The following is a 21,597-nucleotide window of genomic DNA, read 5'->3' on the forward strand; positions in this document are numbered from 1 at the left end:
ATGTCAAGTTGGATGGAGATTTGACAACACCTGGAACATTCTACACAGTCAAGGCCCCATGAGCAGAGCTGGTCAAATAGTATGCGGTGAATATAGGATTTCACCATTTTCCAGTGAGTAATTTATTCACTGAATCTTCTTTTGCTGTGTTCATCCAGCTTTTCCCATGACTCCAGCTTGCTCTTCCTCCCATTATGCACCAGAATTCTGCAGCGAGCATCTTTCTAGAGTTCAGCACTGCCCAGTTCTTTTTTAGTAGAGTTGGGCTCAAGCCATAAAGTTCACATCTGAATCTGCCCATAGTTCAAGGAACTAGGATCCATCTTGCAGAAATGGAACTGAGTCACAAAACATAAACCAAGGTCCCGATCCTGCAAACATCTCTGCGTGTGCTTAATGTGACTATTCCCACCCAGCTAAATGGGACTGTCACAGGTGAAAAGTCACTCAGGGTAAGTCTACACTGCAACGTAAGCCCAGGGTTAGTAGAACTCGAATTAGCAGACCCTGGGTTTGCTAACCTAGGGCTTGAGCATCTATACTCATTTGTGACCCCTGTGAGGAATTGTTGAACCCTGGGTCCCAACCTGGGCACCAGCATCTGGACTCAGGCCTTCATGATGCTGTGTAATCACCCATATCCCCAACTTCCTAGCACCCTCCCAAAATGTGGCCTCTCTAGACCTTTGTTCAGTGGTGCAGTGTGGAGAGGCTTGACTGTCCACCAACCTGACTGTCCAGAGGATAAAGAAAGTTTGTCCATGGGATTGTGGGATACCTTTGGCAGACACCCAGATCACGAGTCCAGTGGGGCTGCATCTAAACTGCAAAGAAATAGGGCTTGAACCCTGGGTCCCAGCTTGACTCAGGCTTGAACCCTCCAGTCCTGTGGGGTCTTGGGACCCTGGGTCAGAGTCCTGTGTTAGTGTGATTTGTGTGTAGATGGGAAGGGGATTAGGCTTGAGCCCTGGGCTTACATTGCAGTACAGACGTACCCTCATCGGTTTAAGAGCTTCAGGGGATTGCGGCCCAACCAATCTTTTGCAAAGTCTGAGGGAGTTTGGATCCAGCATCTCAATCGGGGCCCATCTCTGCTGTTTCATTGCTGTTGTATGTTGTGGGACTGTTTATTTACTGCATATTAGAGATGAGATGTGGGCGTGTTACAACTGCTGCACTTGAATTTACCCGGGCAAGTCACCCACTTGTGAGTGGCAGAGGAAGACCATGAGAAAGAATGAGACGTGTGGAGTAGACGGATCAGTAACAAAAGAAACATGAGTCAGAGGAAGGAAAGGGAGAATATGCATACAAAGAATGGCGGTTGGCATGAGTTGTCTAAGTAGTACCCAGCTATTGGATAGCTGAGATGCTGGCATAACTCACGCTAACAGCGTGTGGCTCTGTGTTGCTCCCTAGTGGCTAGACTGTGTACAGCAGACTGGCCTTGCTGCTGTAGCTCAGAAAGTCAGCTTGATGCAGAGGTCCTGGGTTCAATTCATGCTTGATGATCATTGTTACTTTTATAAAAGTGCACTCCAGAACCACCGTGACAAAGGTACCAGCTGCCCACGACCATTTTCATTAAGGTGCAGACAGAGAGGACAGGAACAGATTGATTCAAGAAGATCTCCTGTGGGTTTATGATCGTTGAGCTGCCTGTACCAGTTTGGCTAAGGAAAAGAGTTGCCTTCAGCAGAGTTACATGTTCTGCTTTGTTTTCTTTTACTTGCATGTAAAACTAAAATGTAACCTAGGTCCAGAAGCATGTGATAGATTCACGCGTTAAGGGAAGGAAAGAAACACCCAGAGATGATCATTCTTTTAACATGAAGGAGAACAAAATCCCCAAGAAGGCGCCTACCATTCTGAAATGATATATGGCCTTTTAAATTAAGCATCCTTTTCCTTGGATAAATGCAGGTTTCGGAGTGGTTTCTCTCTGTGAATGCTGATGTTTTTCCAATCCTTAATTCACATTCGCCCCCCCCACATCACTTCCTTTGTCTTGACTCATCCACAGCTGTTGCCATTCCAATGAGCAATGGGATTCTACCATGAATAGCAAGAGTTGTTGAGCCAATGTGCTGTTCCCTGAAAACTCATGCAAGGGGTGTGAAATATTGCTATTAACTCACAACAGGTTCTAATATACTGGTGTTCCATCACATCTGACAGTCAGTTATTAATTATTGTCCATTCTGTGGCCAGCTTGGCACCTGATCCAAAGCCCATTTGGTGTCAGTGGGAGTCTCTTTGTCAAAGACGCTTTGATCCAATCCTGCTGTGCTGCTTACAGAACATTCTTTTCCCCTAAAAACTGCCTGACTTTCATCCTTTTAAATTTAATGCATTGTAAAATTGACTTATGAATTCTGATTTTTTTTCAGAGAAATTCTATGAAATGTTTGCAAGTCATCTAGTCAGGACAAACCATGTGTTTTCTAAAATAAGTTTTTACCTGTGTTAATAACAACTCCATTAGGGCCAGAGCATGAACCCCTTACTCCCAACAGTTAGCATTTACTCAAATGAGTAAGCCCAGGAAAGTTAGTGAAGCTGTTTATGTGAGTAACTGCTCAGCAATGGGAGTCAGGAGTTTGCAATCTGGCCTTAAATGATCAAAGCTAATTTTAAAAAGAAAATCTTGGGTATGATTCTGCAAACCTTGGTCACATGAGTAAGCCTGATTCACACAAGAAGTCCCAATGCCTTCAGTGCAGGGCCAGCTCCAGGCACCAGTGGAGGAAGCACATGCCTGGGGCGGTACATGCTAAGGGGCGGCATTCCATCCATTTTTGGGGCGGCACTGTCTGAGCGGCTTTTTTTTTTTTTTTTTGCTTGGGGCAGCAAAAATGATAGAGCCGGCCCTGCTTCAGTGGGACTATTTATCTGACTAAGAATTACTCATATGAGTAAAGTTTACAGTATTAGACCCATTGTTTGCTTTTTACCATGTATGTTGTTTACAGTTTGTGTTTCATTCAGCAGGGCCTAGCTGTACCTCTATCCCCTTTCGGGTCTCCCCGGTGACTTACCCCCTCACTCTGCCCCTTGCCCTTACTTGTCTCGGGATGGAATCCTGCAATTCTTCCATTCTCAGACCAGGAGCTGAGTACACCATCCCATGTACCAACAGCTTATCACCCTGCAAGTATGACTGAGTTTCAGGCACATGTGTTTCCCCACTTGGGGAACCTGTGAACAGAGCATTTTTATTTCACAGTTGGAACAAAGCATTAGCACACAAAGGATTTTAAAATAACAAACACCCTATGTACATATGTAGTCTCACCTAATCTGACACTTCACCACAGTTAGATTGGCTTTTCTCTTAAGACACGGGAACAGAACGGAACAGACCCAGGTCATATTGTTTTAGAAATCAAAGATCATCCTTTGTGCATGTGGATCTCTCCGTCTGGCTCTCTGGAGCCCCTTGAGAGAATCTGTGTTTATATCGGTCACACACCAATCTCTTTGTCCTCCTGGTTCTTTCCCAAGTTTTATGCAGGTTCTGACCCCCCTACCCTAGATTAGGCTAGAGGCATTTAGGTCACTGACTCTAGTATTGTCTCTTAATGACAGGGCGATAACCAGGCGAGGTGAGTGGGGCAGCCACCCAGGGCACAAAGCCATGAGGGTGAAAAAATGAGGCTGAGAAATGAAGGGGAAAAAATGGGATGCAAATATGCTTGCTCATGCCAGGCACTAAATGCTCTAGTTATGGCTCTGCTTAATGACCTTTAAGTGGAAGCTGTTAGGGGAGGACCTTCTCCCACTCTTGCCTGAGGTGGGTAGGATCTTGTGCTGGAGTGTCCATCCCACACAAGGCCTGGAGTGATTAAAATGGTTAAGGAAGCCAATTAACTACCCAGGCTGCACCTGGAGAAGGAGACAGGGAGCTGGAATTTAATTAAAAGAGGCTCATCAGGGCAGGAACAGGCAGGGCCTGTGTAAGCCAGGAAGCTGGCAACAGAAGAAGGCAGAGAGGGATAGTCTGCAGTCACTCCCTGGCAGAAGGCAGGTGGGCTGGGAGCTGAAGGCAGGTAGCCCACAGATACTCCCTGAGAGGAGGGAGTTTAGGACTGGCAAGCCCAGAGGAGTGAGGAGGGCCAGGAGGTAGGAGAAGGCTGTGGGGAAAAGCAGTGGGGAATAGGTAGTGAAGACTTTGGCTGCTGACTAGGGGGTCCCTGAGCTGTGTTGGGGCCTGGAGTAGAGGGCAGGCCTGGTTCCCCTGACCAGCCACTGGAAGAGTAACATGGTGGGAGCAGTAAAGGGAAGACTGCCATTTTGTATGGAGGGACTCTGATACACCCCCCTAGAAGGGGAAACCCATATGGTGACCTGGCCAGAGGGAGCCCCCTTAGTGGCATATGGTAAGAAGACAATGGGACAGATACAGTGAGAGGAGGGCACGATGCCTGGCCAGAGATAATCTCCAGGTTGGCCAGGAGGAGGTGCCATTAGCAGGGAGTGCACTGCATCACAGCTCTGCTATCCAGTCAACTCCCTAGCATGAACCATCCATCCCATACAGACTACAGAAACATAGTGCTAGTGACAGATCCAGACACTATTAACAATTAGTAAAACAGCCCCACCCCCCATTCCTCACACACTCAATGACTCCAAATCATTCCTTGTGTAACTCCATTAATTTCAGTGGAGTTACATCAGGGGTGAATTTGACCCCAGGAATCCAGATCAGTTTTTTTTTAAAACTCTTTTCATTTGTTTCGTCTGTATTAGCAGCACAGTGGCTGTATTTGAAATGCTGCATGGCAGGGAAATGGAGACATTTTCTCCTGAGTTTAAAGAACTGTTTACAAAGGGGAGCCTCTCAGGTTCTCTCACTATGCCACAGAATATTACATTTTTTTGGTAAGTGTGTGTGTGTGTGCATGTGCACACACACACGGGCAGAACCCTACATTTTTGTAACAACTATTTGACAGTGCCTTTTTATATTGTTTACCTTTTTACCCAGACGTACGTGTGTGTGTGTGTGTGTGTGTGTGTGTGTATAGCACATGCGCATGCACACCCATACATGGGTGTTTAGGTCTACAGATATGAGTGCAGGGCTGAGAACCAAGAACACCTGAATATTAAGTAAATCATTTAACTGCTCCCCTTCTGAAATATGGGGATGATGATATTTGATTGTTTGAGGATTAAATGTTTGGAAGTGTCTTATATAAATGATAAAGGTTATTTTATATAAGCTTTGGTCTCAAGTTGCAGTGGGGGAGGTTTAGGCTGGCTATTAGGAAAAACTTTTTCACTAGTAGGGTGGTGAAGCACTGGAATGGGTTATCTAGGGAGGTGGTGGAATCTCCATCCTTAGAGGTTTTTAAGGTCAGGCTTGACAAAGCCCTGGCTTGGATGATTTGGTTGGGGATTGGTCCTGCTTAGAGCAGGGGGTTGGACTAGATGACCTCCTGAGGTCCCTTCCAACCCTGATATTCTATGAAAAGACAATCACTATTATTTCTTCCTGGTGTGACTACCTGGGAGACAGTCAAAATTTGTATTAGCTATAGATCATAAAGATACTCTCGCTAATTTATATTGTTTACATTTACAGTTCAACTGTGTCTTGCAAAGTGCATTGCAACATTTTGAGTGAAGCTTCTGATAAACCGTAGACTGTGGATCTGCCATTGCCAATGATGTCACTGCTTGTGAGCCTCAGTAGACCATGAAGCCTTCAGTGGACCAACTCTGATAACATCCAGTTCAGAGTTACTCCCTGTCTCCTCTTATGCTGTGACACAGGGCAGGGGTAACAGGGAGCACAAAAGAAATTAAAGCTTGCAATCTAACCTCTTGCATATTTCTTCTCGACAGCTCTCCATTTTACATTGATAAGAGAAGACTTCTGGCTATGCCTGCCTGGCAAAAAAAACAACATACAACAACTGTTTCAAATTTAAGAAGTACCAGCAGCTAGATGGGAGAGGGGTAAATGAACTAGCGTTTAGCATATAGGACTGGAATTCAAGTTCAGGCTACCTATAAGCGCTCTGAAATTAAGTCTGGCCTATTCTCTGCTTCAATCCCCATGGAACATAGTCCACATTATCAGACCACCTCACACAGTTTGGCACAGCTGAGCAGTGCTGTTAATCCCCATTCCTCTCTCGGCATCCAGGTCTGAATTAGTGTCTGTTTTCTGAAATGGAACAAGAGACGTGATCTGGTCCTGATCCAAATCTGGTTGGGGGCCAAGGGGTCAGTAGGGCCCATGGAGAGAGTGGAAGATCCATCTTGTCTTTTAACTTGAGTCAATTCACTCCTCCCCTCCACTTCACACTCTGATTCCTTTGCACCGGGAGAGTCAGAAGGCAATGTGTGTTGGTGAAGGCAGGTTTACGACACTGGGTGTGGGGGGGGATTTAATGACAAAAACAAACTGTTGGGGGCTGAGGTGAGTGAGTGGAGGCAAAAAGCTTTAGGAATGAAGGCTCCCAGATCCTGGATCTAGGAAATAGGTTTTAAAAACTGAGCTTGAGCAGTTACCAAAGCCATTTGGCCAAGGAGAAAATGAAGCCAATAAGACTCAAGAACCTCTCACCTCTGGAGAACGAACTTGGGGCTTATATAACGTGCTCATTAACAATATGGGCAGGGGGGGAAAGCAGCACATTAATTACATTCACAGATGTTACTAAATCAGGAGGTGCTACAAACACAAGTGAGAGCAGAAGATTAATAGAAAAGTTAGAAAAACGGGCAGAAAAACAGCAAAATGAGATTCCACCTGGACAACATGCAAGCTAAGCCTCGGGGCCCATCGTATAGGCCTTATACAAACAAAACTCCTTTTCACTACAATGAGAGCGAAAAGTAAGTGAGATCAAATTCCTCTTAAGAGGGAGACGTTAAGAATGATAGAAGTGCTAGGGACAGTGGTCATGAACATCACATCAGACATGAATTTGCAATGTGGACGAGAGCAAATAAAAGCCCATGCAATGCTCAGCTGCATAGGCCAAGGCTTCACACAGAACAGAGAGTGGTCATTCCCTCTAGGGCTTAAACTGCCACCGTTAGTCATGTTAAAAAGTACCACACTCCATAATATTGTGACAGCGATGTACTAGGCCCCCAGAAGATAGATTTTTACCTAAGTGTTTAATATGATGAGGATGCCCTCAGATATAACTCAGAGGGGCAAGGTTTTCTTCACAGGTAGTCAGTCGTTGGCTGAAAAGGCCCCTGCTAATCATTATCCCTAGCATTACCACCTTTCGCTCACAATAAATAAATAATAATTGGAGATATACCAATCTCCTAGAACTGGAAGGGACCTTGAAAGGTCATTGAGTCCAGCTCCCTGCCTTCACTAGCAGGACCAATTTTTGCCCCAGATCCCTAAGTGGCCCCCTCAAGAATTGAACTCACAACCCTGGGTTTAGCAGGCCAATGCTCAAACCACTGAGCTATCCCTGCCCCCAATGGAGGACTCATCTGTAAGTATCTTCCACTAAGAGTAGTACAGTCTCCAGGCAATGCTCTCCATCTGAACCGGACCCATTTAAGAAAGGAGCTATGACTAAGGAATTGGAGAAAAGCGTTTCCCATTCACAAAACCCTGGTCTCCAATCTGTGGATACGATTTTCTGGTGATGGACCTGTGCCACAGATAGCCAAAAATAACAACATGCCCATGCAAACTGCAGGGCACAGGAATGCAGGTGAGCCCCTCCAGAAAACAACCCACTCATATGTTTTTCAAAGCATATTTGCCCTTCATGTCCATACTCTAGGAAGGGGAAATTATCTGGGGGATTATCAACAGGAATGAAGCTGATTCTCTGTCCTCAAATACCTAATGATCTGCCTAATGGCTGAAAGCAGCCTGGGAAACTGAATGCACCAAAATCTGTCTACAAAATCATTAACAGATTTGCCCTTCCAAAAGGACAAATGGTACATGCATTTAAATGTGCTACAAGCTCTCTACAAGGCTATGCCTTGGAGGGGCAATTTACACTCATACAGATGTAGGGTGACCAGATGTCCCAATTTGATAGGGACAGTCCCAATTTTGGGGTCTTTTTCTTATATAGGCTCCTATTACCCCCCACCCCCATCCTGATTTTTCACACTTGCTGTCTGGTCACCCTATACAGATGGCATATTTATCAGCTGTCCAGGCAATCCTCCCCAGGGATCGTTCTTTCAGAAATTTCTATTTTCTAACCTATGCAGATTTTGAGTTAAGAGCTATACTATTTGAGGACTTTTGTTGGGTACAGCAAAGCCACCCCATGCCCTTTAACTACACAGATTCCATTTGCATTCCAGGAGGATAGTCATTCTGGGTAAACTTTGGAAATATTATGATTATTGCTGATTTACAAACAGTCTTTCACATGCATCTCAGAGCTGAACAGCAAATATGGTTGCAACATGGCTAACAGGGGGGTGAAAAAAATAACTCGGGGGAAAAAAACCCATCAAGTCAGATTTGAAAACAATGAAGTGACTCGTTGGCACAGAGATCAAATGGAAGGGCACTGCACCAGCTTGGAGCCAGATGTCAAGTAGCTCTTTCCCTGCAACTAGCTCGATGCATAGAGGGTACTAGAAGCTGAGACCTATAAATCAGATGCAAATGACATGGGTCAGAGGAAGCCAAAGAGCTTTGGATGTAATCTTGGCCCCATTGAAGACAATGGCCAGACTCCCTTAGAATGAGGCCAAGATTTGAGAGCAACTGGTAACAGTCTGCGTTGCATCCCCAGGCAAATGTCTAGCCAGTGGTAAGCATAACTCCTAGCAATCCTTGCTAGACAGACCCTACAGGGTGCTGAATGCCCTCAGCGTCAATTGACTTCAGTGGGAGTTGAGGACACCCAGTATCTTGTTAGCCCTACATTTACATGAGCTACTATTGCACTATGGTTAAATACTTAACCAGTCATTGGGTGAGAAAGAGAGGGAATGACTCTGCTGACCAGTGGTTAAGGCTCCCACCTGGGAGGTGGGAGACATCAGGGCTCCAATCACTCATTTATATATCATGCAACAGCTGTAACAGGAGAGATTGAGGGAGGTCCCACATCAGAATATCCCATAGCTCAGTGGTTTGAGTTCTCTTGCACCTGAGAAGCATAAGACCCCTGTGCAAATAAGTATTGAACCTGGGTCTTCCACATCCCAGCTAAGTGCACTAACCACTGGGCTACAAGTGATAGGGTAGAAAGAAGTGGGTTTTCTTTAAACACAAGCTTATGCCCAAATAAATCTGTTAGTCTTTAAGGTGCCTCCGGACTCCTCATTGTTTTTGTGGATACAGACTAACCCAGCTACTCCCTGATACTTGTGATTCTCTAGGCACTGACACTCAGCCTTGCCACACCAACATCCCTTTGGGGATCCCACCCTAAGTATTACATCTAATACAAATCTGCTTTTTTCCCTTTGACCGGTTAGCATTCCTGTTCCTATTTCCAGCCAGGTTAGCTCAGTGTCAACAAATGGCCTCCTCCCAGGCACCCCTGCAAACAGCACTTCGACTTTAGTTTCCACTCGGAGTTCCTCAATACACTCAAAAAGAGGTTTTTACCAGTCCAGCACCAACACCCCTTCCTAGGGTCGGAAGTACAAAGTTCACAAATGAACACAAAAGACCTCTCTCCAGCCTTAAGCTAGGCACAACCCAAAGCTCCCTTAGGCTGTTCCCAGCTTTAGCAACTCCACAGGTCTTCCCTGCAAAAGCCTGGCTTCCTCTCTACAGTTCAATGTCTCTCTCCTTGAAGCAGGCCTTTGGTCTTCCAGTCCCAGGTCATGGTTTCTCCCTGTAAGCCCAGAGCCACCCCCCTTCCCAGCACTGCATTCACTTCCTTTGCTCCCTGCCAGGAAATTTTTCAGTCTCTCTACAGTCCCCTAAATGCCCTCCTGCCCTGTCATGCTGCCTTTTATAGGGGAATCAGCTTCTCCGAACCCAGCTGGTTCTAATAAAGGCCCACACCTCATCCCAGGTGTGGCAAGCAGGGCTAATTGTACAGGGCTGGCCAGCTCCAGGCCTCTAGCCTTTAAAGGGGCAGGCCACCCAATTACACCTGCAGCGCTCTCTTAAACCTCCTGCTGGCTAGCAGTTCCCAGTGCTTGTTAAAACTGTGGTGTGCTTCATTGCTCCACACCAGTGGGACTGAAGTCCTGACCTAATGTCCACTGACATCGGTGGGAGTCGTTCCATTGACTTCAGGAGGCTTTCACTCAGCCCCTAGATCTCTGACCCCTTCCCCTATCTTTCTCAGTGTATATCACCCCTTCTTCTCCTGAAGGACTGTGCAGTAGCTATCTTGACCCCTTGAATCCAACTAGAGCCATGACACCAAATTATTACAGTCTCATCCAGGCTACCTGATGAGTGGCTGAGCAGTAATTAGCAGTGGCTATCTATCCAGGACCTTGCTTCCTTTCCAGTAGCCATTTTCTTGGCAAAACATGTTCTAAGCTGCCTCTATCCCCCTGGAAGAAGGATAGTTCTTCCAGCAGCTTGGTGGCTCTCCCTTGCTTTCCTTCCAAAACTCTCTTACCCACCTGCTCGCCTGCCTTTTTCACAAGCAAACAATCAGTAGGCTTTTCCGAGACCTGCATGAAGGCCGGTAGGGACAGGAGAAGGTAAGAACAGAATAGTGGAAGAAAGGGGACTACCATGGTCATGGATGTGACTGACAGATAGATAAAGAGAGGGAGATGAGTCTGCAATCATGCTAGCACTCCATCAATCCCTCAAAAAATCTGATGTATCTTAGTCAAATCTATGTCCTCTATTCAGCCTGGGTCTGTATAAATGTGGTTTATAGAATCTTGTCCGTCTGGTTTGCAGTGGACACAAGGCTAAAATCTTAGAAGGAAGTTTGAGACTAGATATTTGTTTCAACTGAAATTCTAACAAACCTCCCTGTCATCTGTGCCGCTTCTGTTGTGGGAACTCGGCGGCTTTGGAACCAGTTTTGAAGAACCAGAGTAGTAAAAGTTTGTTGTTCTCACAGGGCTGCTGCTGCTGCTTGCGGGCTAATCCCAGGGACGCCTTAGATCTTCAGACCGTCCAGTCCAGGGAAAGTCATGACCCGCTGTGGCTTTCATTTCTGTCCTGATGCACTTTGCATATTTGTCTTTGTTCCATTTGGGTGTAATCCAGGCACACATCCTCGACGCTAAACAAGCCAATGCCTTATGAATGCCCCTCTCGCCTTGGCTGGCGATGTTAGTCTGTGCCGCTCAGTGTGCTGTTTCAAAAACTGTTCAAAGATTTCTAACGTCTTTAGAGCTCAAAGTGGGTATTAAAATAAAAAAAAAGCAGGAGTGAATGGAATCCGTTTGAAGAAGATGCCAGCTTTGCTCTCTTTAGCAAACACATTGCTCTCAGCCATGAAGTAAGTCCAGTGTTACAATTCCAGCTAAGCTGGGTGGGCCTGGCTCTTCAGGCCTGTTAGAATGCTAAAATGGACCTTTTATCCACCTACTGAAAAACCTCTGAGCCGTGTGTGAGATGCGGGAGAAAAGTTAAGTGTCAGATAGTCCGATGGGAATTTGCATACAAATTATACAGGGCTGCTGATGGTGAGGGGATTGAAAAGCCAGTTGGCAGCTATTAATAATTTGTGGCAGAGCTTTACTTGCAGCAAATGTGTACCTGCCGTGCCAAACGCTGTGACTTACAGACTCCCGCTGCGGCAGCATTTCAAACATCCATCCACATCACACAAACACCACAGCTGCTGGCACTGACTGTCCCCGTCAGAGAGGCCAAGGACTGAATATTTCATGGAGACAGAACACCCTTCTCATCACTCGCACGTTCAAGAAGAAGGCGTGGTCCAACCTTCGAAGTGATTGTTTATTTGCAGTGTGCCTTCTAGGGGATAGGTGCCTCCTTCTCCAAAGAGCGCACAAGTCTGAGAACAGACGGACAAGGAGACAGAAGTGTGGGGACGGGGAATAACAACTGGCCATTTATGAGTCTACTCAGTTCACTGTAGGCAACAGAGCGGAGTCACTCTTTAGGAGGGACTAAAACATGGGCAGGTGAGGGGCTATGCAGAGGAACTTAGAAGCCTGTGACATGCACAGGGGGCCATATGGAAGAGGGCACAGGGGTGATTGTGTCCAAAAGTCACCAAAGAGGCAAGCAAGGCTAGAGATACTGGCAGTGCAGCGGGGATGGGAGCATGAAGCTTATCAAGGGAGGATTAGCAAATTATTTCCATTACATTGGAACGCCCAGACCACCACCCCAAACCTCGGTGTTCTGGGCTCCCCGGATGTGGATCCGGAGCTCCGTAACTGCAACCAATTATTCTTATTTCTAACAGTTCTGCGGCTATTAAAGTCCAGGCTTGGTGGGCAGCTTTCCTAGTGGCGACATTTGCTTTTAATTAAAGGAGGCTATGTGAGCGCTACCAGAAATCTAATCCAAAGGCCAGTAGAAAGAGGTTACAGTATAAAGTATTGTAATGCTACCCCAGTGATCCTCCCTGCCGATAACATTCTCTCAGTAACATTATGTGCCGCAGGGAAGCATGTTCCTTCCAAGTAAACCCTTCCCCCTCCTTTGCAGCTGGAAAGCACCCCAGGACAATTACCCTATAGGACGTCTGCACCCTTTGCACATGCTTACAACACCACAGTGGGGGTTCACAGCACCATAGCACCCATGAATGTGTTGGGGGTGGCATGGGGCAGGGCAAGAGGGGGGATGAGGCCACTGGATCTGCTACTACATCCATCCACCAACAGAAGGGGCAGGATACAAGTACTGAGGATGCAGCTGAAACTCTGAGAGGGCTGGGCTTATCGCAAAGCAGCTCCTTCTCCACCTCCACGTCCTGATGCCCCGAGGCAGCAAATATCACACTAGCATTTCAGCCTGTCCCTGCTCAGATGGGCGGGGCTCCCTAGGAACTGGAGCTTCCTGTGGCTGCAGATTTAGCGTTATGGTCTCAAACGGCCCTGAGACCCTGGTGGATGCGTGGGGAACGTGCTGAAGCACAGCCCAGACTCTGCCACCTTTGCTCACGCTGAGCAGCTCATGAACTAGTCACGCTGAGTTCAGTGTTTAGCAGGACACCTCCAGACACTGTTTCCCTGACTCCCACCACAAATTCACACACCAGCCCTAGACACATTCCCGCTCCTCTCCTCCACCCCATAGGTGTAACCCTCCCTGACACCTAGCTGGCATGGCAGGGCAGGTGCTGGGGCAAAGACAGAATGCTGAGTCCCAACTGAACAGCTTAGCAGGGCCCCCGGGACTAACTCCTTTGGCAGGTCTAAGAAATGCAGACACCACAAGATTTCTGACTACCACCTGCCATAATAGTCCCCAGAGCTCCCTGCTGGTGACATCACCCCCACAGCGCTGAGTGCTTACGGAGTGATCTGCCATTGGCAAGGAGGGACTTTGGTTTTTCCCTTCTGGTTTGTGGTGGTTGATTTTGGAGTTTTTAATAGACTATTAATAGTGAAGCTTGGAAGAGAGTTTCAGCTGGCACTTTGGCATCTAGTGCGGGTGAAGACCATGTTGCTGACAGCGGGGTAAGAACTGGAAAGGAATAGAGGTATCGTTTGTGAAATAAGCAATATGGGAGACACTGTGATGCACGTTTTCATCCTCACGTATTGTTGGTTAATTAATCAGAATCTTAACATGGGGAGAGGGGAACCCGGCAGGAATGGAGTGGGCTCGTCTCAGCCTCTCTGGCCAGTAGTCACTGCAATTTATGTAGCACTGGAAATGTACAATGCACTTCACGAGACAAGTGCCTTGTGGACCCTGGGCTGGATTGGGTCCTCCCGATCTGTGCACAGAGGAGATGCTACACACCTGGATTCTGCCACTCCTGCACCCCTCCTTCTACAGGCCCCCTGGCAAACTTCACACTTGCATAAGTGCTGTGGGTCAGAGGCTCATAAGTGCAATGAAGGGAAAGGAAGCAGAAAATCTCAGGAGCTCATTCAAAATATAGAAAATAGGGGATTCATAGCATTAAAAGCACATAGGAAGCATGTTATCTTAAGTTACAAAATTCCAATAGCAGCTTCATAAGAAAGATACCCGGTTCTAACCCCTCCTTAAGACACAGAAGCTTCTAAGGGAAACCTTTCCCTAAAATCTACCAGCCCTGGGTCCTCGTCTGGGCTGAACTCCTGACCCAAACTAAACTTCTGAAAATAGGATGAGCCCTCAGAGCCAGATTAGACTCTTAGCGCTAGAACAAGTCCTACACTAAGCTCCCAGACTGGAGTGAGCCTCCGAGCTATGCTACCCCCCCACCCCCGAGGAATGAGCTTCTCAGAGGCATAGCCTGCCTCCAACTAGATGGGGGCTTCCAAATTGGAGTGGGCTCCTTAGACACAGAGACTCTCTTTATAGTCCCTTAACCCCACCCCTCATAATAGGCTGTGGCCAATCAGCCCCCTCCACCTGACCTACAATGGAATCTGACAGCCAGCAGCAAATTCCCCAGCTTCTCCCAGCTCTAGAGTAACTTATTACCCCAAGGTAAAAGTGCCCAAGTGTCTGAATTTGCAAGATAAGGGCAAGGAAAAGCGGGGGGGAGAGAGCAGCTCTGCAGCGTACACCCTGCTCTCGGGGTCCTGGTTTCCTATCTTGCCTAGGAATTCAGGCCAGAATACTGGTCATTGCGCATTCTGTGAGCTCCTCTGTGCCTGATGAACAGAAGATTTAGGTCTATTACAGTTCTCAGCTACAGCACCAGGCTGTTCAGCGTAAGCGGTAGAAACGTGTGCTTTTAGCTCTGGAGGTCCTTGTTGTGTGAGCAAAAATAGAGGCTGCCCCACGTGCACAATGGTTCAAGCAGACGGACACTGGAGGGGGAAGCTCTCACTGCTCCAGCGGGGAAGCTTTCGGGTAGCACTGCTAACCCAAGGCAGGGAGAAGAGCAGGAGCTCCTGGGCATGCCACTGTAAATGTGCTGGAGACTGGCCGGAGCTACCAAGTTTCGATTCAGATTGGAACTTCCCCAACATGAGGGAGTTGCTTGCTTGGATTTCAGCTTGGCCCACTGAAGAGACGGGGCTAATCATTATCTTTGAATCTAGTTCTTCCAAAGCAGGAAGCTGTATGGGTCCAAGGGTTTGGTTCAGCACCACTGGCCTCCCTCTCCCCTCATCCCCATCACATTTATCCCTCCTTGGTCCCTCTGCAGAATGCACTTCGCTATGTGGCTGGTAAAATATCAAAGAGACAGCCCTGGATTTGAAGTAAAACATTAAGAATGGGGTACGACTGGATTTAAAACAACACGAGCGCTCTTAATCCCTCTCCCAGCATTAATGAGCTCTTTGAGGGGGTTACTGGAGAGGTCATCTATATATATACATTAGGAGTGAGGGGTGGGGGGATGGGGACTGAGCTAATCTCCAAACCAGCCAAAGTGAAACTAATTGTTCGGGGCTTGTAATAATTACCTGCTGACAAAGTGGGAGAAACGCTGAGGACAGTGGGAAAACACCGGCACGTTTTCCACTCGCCCCGAGGGGCTTGTGGTCTTTCACATTTCCTAGGGCCAGCTTTTCAACATGGTGAATTTTACTTGGGCTGTTGGTGTCCCAGAGCCTTTAGAAGAGGGGATTACTGGGGTGGATAAGGCTGCCTGCTTCTCTGATATGGTCTATCTAGAGATAAGCACTCATTCCAGTTCTAATTTTAAACTGCCCTGGTGCCCTTTACTCATATGAGCTTCGCGCTGATTTGTCCAACCTTGATCTCACAGCTAGTGATGGACTAACAGGCCGAGGAAGGCTAAGAATCCTCCCCTCCCATCCCCCATAGACCCCCACATCTACTTCTAGTACCAGACTCAAACAGAGGCCATGTCTACACTACAGTGGCTACAGTGGCACAGCCGCTGTAATGCTGTAGAGCAGACCCTCCCTGCGTCGATGGAAAGGGTTTTTCCATTGATGCAGTTCATCCACCTCTCAAAGAGGTGGGAGATAGATCAACGGAAGAATTCTTCTGACGACCTAGCTGCGTCTACAGTGGGGGTTAGAGCAACCTAACTATGTAGTCCAGGGTGTGAAATTTGTCACGGCCCTGAGCATTGTAGCTAGGCCGGTCTAATTTTTAGGGGTAGACCAGGCCTCAATCACTAGGCTAGGAAAGGTTGTGATATGAGTGCCCCTTCTTTTCCACAATCAGAATTAGAAGAGCTGGAAATCCCCTGACTGAGCCTTTTCTCATGAGGCTTCCAGCCCTGCTTTCTAAACACAAGAGATTTGGATAGTTTCCATGGGGCTTCAAATTGCCGGATGCTTCGCTGAAACACCCCACACCTTTCCACCACCACCTCCCCTGTATCACAGGGCGGCAGTCAGGGTATGCTGCGGGATGCACTCAGGCTGTCAGCTATATGCTGATCCTTCTCCAGTGTTTGAATGCAGGAGGGTAGCACAGGACAGTAAGTCAGGTGCTCAGGGCTCTATTCCCGGCTGGCTCTTCCTCAGACGAAGACATCAGTTATTTTGGAGATCCATATGTCTGCTGTGCACATATGCAAAAATCACAGGTTGTAGGATTGGAAGGAGCACCCTGGTCATCTACCACAACCTGAACAGGGAGAATCCCTTTGCCACAAACATATCTAACTATGTTTTTAATGCCTCTAATGACTGCTCCAAGGCTGTCTCACTAGGCAAACCATTCCACTCTCTGGTCATCTTAAGACCCAAAAAAGGCTTACCCTGATACCTATGTCCTATCATAGGCCCCAACCTTGCACTTAAATACATGTATAACTGGGAGCCCCTGCCTGGTTCTAGGGAAAAGCGTGTTAACGAGGGGTATGGAAATTCACTTAGATCGGGATGATGAGGAAGTCAGAGTGGCAAGTCACAAAGCTGAGGGTGGGGAGGGGGAATTGGATACCTTCTGTTTTAAAGTATAAACAAAATGAATAGCAAAGTGGTGCTGTGAATCGTTGTGATATTGGAGGGGCCGCTGAGACCTGGTAGGCGCAGGGCTGCTGTGCCACAGCAGGAGTCTAGCTACATCCTAATCATCACCTACCTTTATACAGTGCCTTCCACCCAATGAGTCACAGAGCACAAATTTAACAACCTGAGATACAAACTATATACTCTGTACAGGAATCGCTTCACACATCATTGAAACGCAGCCTACATCTGGAACTGGGAGGTGGCAGGCAGCTGGTTTAACAGCAATGCAGCCTGGAACAGTTTAGGACAAGGATTGAAGAAGAATATTTTATCCAGCTCCATTGGCAGGGGCAATATTTTATAGCTTACAGAATGCGGCTGGAATTCACCAGGATATACTGGGATTCACAACCCTGCGATGGTCAAGACCTCAGCTTGACATGACATTTGAGATGGCACTTCCCCCAGCCCAATGCTCCCCAGCACACCTTGGTGAAGTAGTGATTCAGCCTGGCTCGTACCAGGTACTGACCCACCATTGCAACCACTCTGGTTTCTTGGGGGAGAGTTTCCCATCCAAATACTTACCTGGCCCAACCTTGTTTAGCTTGTGAGAGTAAAGACTTGTCAACACAGGAAACGTTTCCAGTTATACCACGATAATTAAACTACTTCCTGAGTGACATAAGCTAACCAGGGGAAAGACTCTCTTTTACTAGAATGAGAGTGGCCACACGGGGAGTTACACCAGTATTACTCCAGCGCTTCAAATTCACACCTTAGCTTATTCCAGTAACTTTCCTGTGTAGACACACCCTTAGAAAAGAGCACGGCCCAAGTTCTTGGGGCTGTAGAGAGGGATATGCCTTTCAAGGGCTGGATAAGCACCCAACAGTTTGGTTGCCTCTCTAAGGCTACTACAGCCGTGCCGTTGTGAGGTACACAGGGTAGCCACTCTTTGTCGCCAGGAGAAAACTCTCCTGACAACAAAATAAAACAACCCTCAACGAGAGGCAGTAGCTTTGTCGCCAAGAGAGCGTCTCCCGCTGATGAAGCGCTATCCACACCGGTGCTTTTCGGTGCTAAAACTTTTGTCGTTCCGGGGAGTGTTTTTTCCACACCCCTGAGTGACAAACGTTTTGATGAAAGTGAAGTGTAGACATAACCTAAGCCAGTGGTTCTCAACCAGGGGTACGCATATCCCTGGGGTTCGCAGAGGCCTTCTAGGCAGTATTTAACTCACCTAGATCAGTGTTTCTCAGCCAAGGGGGTGACGGGATGGGTTTAGGGGGGTCACAAGTGCAGGGCCGGCATTAGGTGGTGGCAAGCAAGGCAATTGCCCAGGGTCCCCATGCCACAGGGGGGCCCCACAAAGCTAAGTTACATGCTTCAGCCTTGGGTGGCAGGGCTCAGGCTTCAGCCAAGGCTCACAAGTGAAAAACAGGCTCAGGTATCACACTGAAAGGTGAATACAGTATATGATAATCCATTGATTTTGTAATTATATGGCAAAAATGAGAAAGGCAGCAATTTTTCACTAATAGTGCGCTGGGACACTTTTGTATTTTTATGTCTGATTTTGTAAGCAAATAGTTTTCAAGAGAGGTGAAACTTGAGCTACGCAAGACAAATCAGACTCCTGAAAAGGGTACAGTAGTCTGGAAAGGTTGAGAACCGCTGCCCTAAACTATCTTATTGCAAAGATTTCCAATACTTCCTGCCTCCAGGTAGACTACAGACGATGCAAGAAGAGCCTTTCTTATGGTGTTCGAACACTTCTCTTTCAACCTTTGGACAGCAACAACAATGCACAGGGCCAATCACATGATGTTTCTCTGAAAAAGTAGGTGTAAATCCTGTTCTCCTGACCACATTACACTCTTGGTAGTTACATTCTGCCTACCTGAATTCATCCTGCAGTATTCTCCTTCTCCTCTTATTATGAGCTGTTAAATAGCCCCCATGTTTCACCTAAGAGGTGGCTGCATTTCGGTGGTGAAGGAAGCGATCCGGGGTTGTAAATACATTGCATTTATAAAGTGATTTGGGATGCTTCAGAGTAAAGGATGCCATATAAAAGTAGGACTTAATTATTAGTTAGTATAGGACCAAATCCTGAAGTCCCTTCTCAGTCCTCTGGTTTCCCCTCCCGCCATTTGTCTTGGCTATTCAGATTGCAAGCTTTCTGTCTCTCACTCTGTGCTCACTCCTAGCATGATGGGGTTGGCTGGAGCCTCTCGGGGCTACTGCAATACAAATAATAACAGCTTATGGGCAAATCCCCACCTGCAGAACCACGCCCAAGAAGCCAGGTTTGGCACTGGAGGTTCAACAGGGATGGGGGAAGGAATTCTTCCCCATTGGCGGTAGAATCTCTTCACACCCACCACTATGCTTGCACACCATGGGTAGCAATGGCGGGTAAATCCACGTAGATACAGATCTACAAACTGTGTCCCCCCAAACTGTACTGTGAGGAAGCACAGAATGGGACACAGGTGGTATGGACCCTGCTCTATGCAGTAGAAACACACTAGTTCCTCGTCAGGCAGGGCCCTGGGAGGCCATCAGGAGGGATTAGGATGTGCTCCTAAAGGCAGAATGCTTCTTCCTGCTTTAATTCACTGTAAGGCTCTCCTGGAGTATCATCCTCTCAGATACAGTAACAACACCAGACTAATTTCCTATCCAGAGGAGGCATCAACATCAGGTAACAAACCAATCAGCACATCATTTGTCAATTGCCAGTTTCTGACACCAGTCCTTGTTTACAGATGTTACCTCATGCTCTTTCTGACCCGGCTTCGCACCCATTGTGTTTGCGTTAGTGGCATCCTACCATCTTAGGGAGAAATGCTCATTTCCTCCCATCAATACAGGTTGCTTCCTGGCTGGGTTTGCTATTTCGCTTTCTACAGTTTAAGGTCTTGCGATATTTCAGCAGTTGCTGCTACTTGTAACGCTGTTCATCACGACCAGTGTCTCAACAATGAATAGCCGAATGCAGAATTTTATCTCCCTCATTCAAACCCACCCCAGTGAGGCAACCTTGATTTTTAAGATGGGGAAGCTAAGATTATGTTTCTTTCCACACCTGGAGAACTCAATTGGTTTCCCTGCGTGAATCAGGGCTTGTCCAGCTGAGAAAGAGACGAGGACAAGGATAACTGAAAAGAGCACCCAAACAAGGAAAATGGGGAAAACCACATTGCTTGAGACATTTAAAACTGGACTGGAAAAGCAATAGAAAATATGCAGCAGGGAACAATCTTGCATCAGCAAGGGAAATCAGCTAGAAGATCCGATAGGTTCTAACTGCTGTGAATCGATGGACAACGGACCAGATCCTCAACTGGTTTATATTGGCATAGCTCCATTGATGTTAATGGAGTTACCTCCATTGACACTAGCTGAAGAGCTGGCCAAAGAGATAAAATTCACCCTTGGGAACAAAGAGTGCAACACCATTGCAACCAATTGACTTGTGTCTACTTGCGCCAGGGCTGAATTTGACCCATTGCTTGTGTCACTTCAAAGTGTCACAAACAGGAATCAGACGAAGGAGGGGATGAGTAATGGTTATATTTTATTTAGACTAAAAGGCCAGTAAAACTGTGCTAGTTACTCGGTTTCCCCATCCTGCGCATCCTGTACCACTTCCAGTGTCCCAGTACCTGCCAGGATGGTGTTCTCATCCAGCCTGTCCCACTGCAGCTGTAGCATAACAAGATATTTTGGAATGATTAAATTAAATAAATAAATAAATTGTGAAGACAGAGCCTGATTCTCCTTTCATTTAAATCACATTTACACTTCTATAGCTCCACTGGCTTCAGTGGAGTTACTCCTGATTTACACTGATTTAAGGGAGAGGCATATTATACAAGTTGGGGGACACCAGCACATTGGGCTTCATTCTCCACTGCCCTGCACTTTGTGCATTTCCTTCCCCAGTGCAAAGTGGCTCTATTACCCGACCAGGTTCGACAGCATTTCACACCCACTTGGCACTCACTTTGCTCAGATGTCAATGACTGTAGGAGGTGCAAGACAGTGGAGAATCAGACCCACTAAATAACCAGCAATGGGCACATTTTAACACTGTGCTGTGATGTCCATGCTAACTCCCCACCCGAGGAGGAAGGAATGCTCTTACCTAAAGCTAAAACCCAAAATAGACTTTGGGCCAAATTCTGATCAATTCTTAGCACTGCATCTCCCATTAGAGTCAACAGGAGCTATTTGCAGACTGGCAAACATGTAAGGGTCATGTATGCCTGATGCATGATACAAGAATCATGCCTGGAATATGTAAGAGAGTCCGCATCTAGGCTTGATCTTTGCATGTTCCTTGCATAAATCATTGAATAACAGTTACATCCCTTGTATTATCCATGGGTGATCCCTGCACTTTAGCTGGCAAGGCAGGTGCTCAGACCCTCAGGATTGAACATTACATGATTCTTATAAAAATTATTCAATCTACTGCGCAGGAAAAACAAGGCTGTTCATTCCAGACCTGGCCAGCTCAGACCCAGGAGAGATGGATAAGGTAGGGGCCTCCTAGCCCAAAGTCATTTACAACACAGTAAACAATTCGCTAAACTTTCTCCTTGGAAATATTAATTAAAGGAAGAGTTAAACCTTCTGAAATGAAAAAATAAATAAACA

At 46.9% G+C, this 21,597-nt stretch overlaps 1 long non-coding RNA gene across 1 annotated transcript in view; it reads right to left on the bottom strand.

Annotated features, from left to right (window-relative positions):
- Positions 1-21,597, bottom strand: part of LOC120397354 — a 128,951-nt gene that overhangs the window by 21,021 nt on the left and 86,333 nt on the right. Inside the window, exons 2-3 of the long non-coding RNA XR_005593745.1 lie at positions 5,830-5,898; positions 3,065-3,198 (exon numbers count right to left, since the gene is read on the bottom strand). This is a non-coding gene — a long non-coding RNA (uncharacterized LOC120397354). The remainder of the gene's footprint in view (positions 1-3,064; positions 3,199-5,829; positions 5,899-21,597) is intronic.

The sequence above is a fragment of the Mauremys reevesii genome, linkage group 1, assembly GCF_016161935.1.
Source record: "Mauremys reevesii isolate NIE-2019 linkage group 1, ASM1616193v1, whole genome shotgun sequence".
In the NCBI taxonomy this organism is placed as follows: Eukaryota; Metazoa; Chordata; order Testudines; family Geoemydidae; genus Mauremys; species Mauremys reevesii.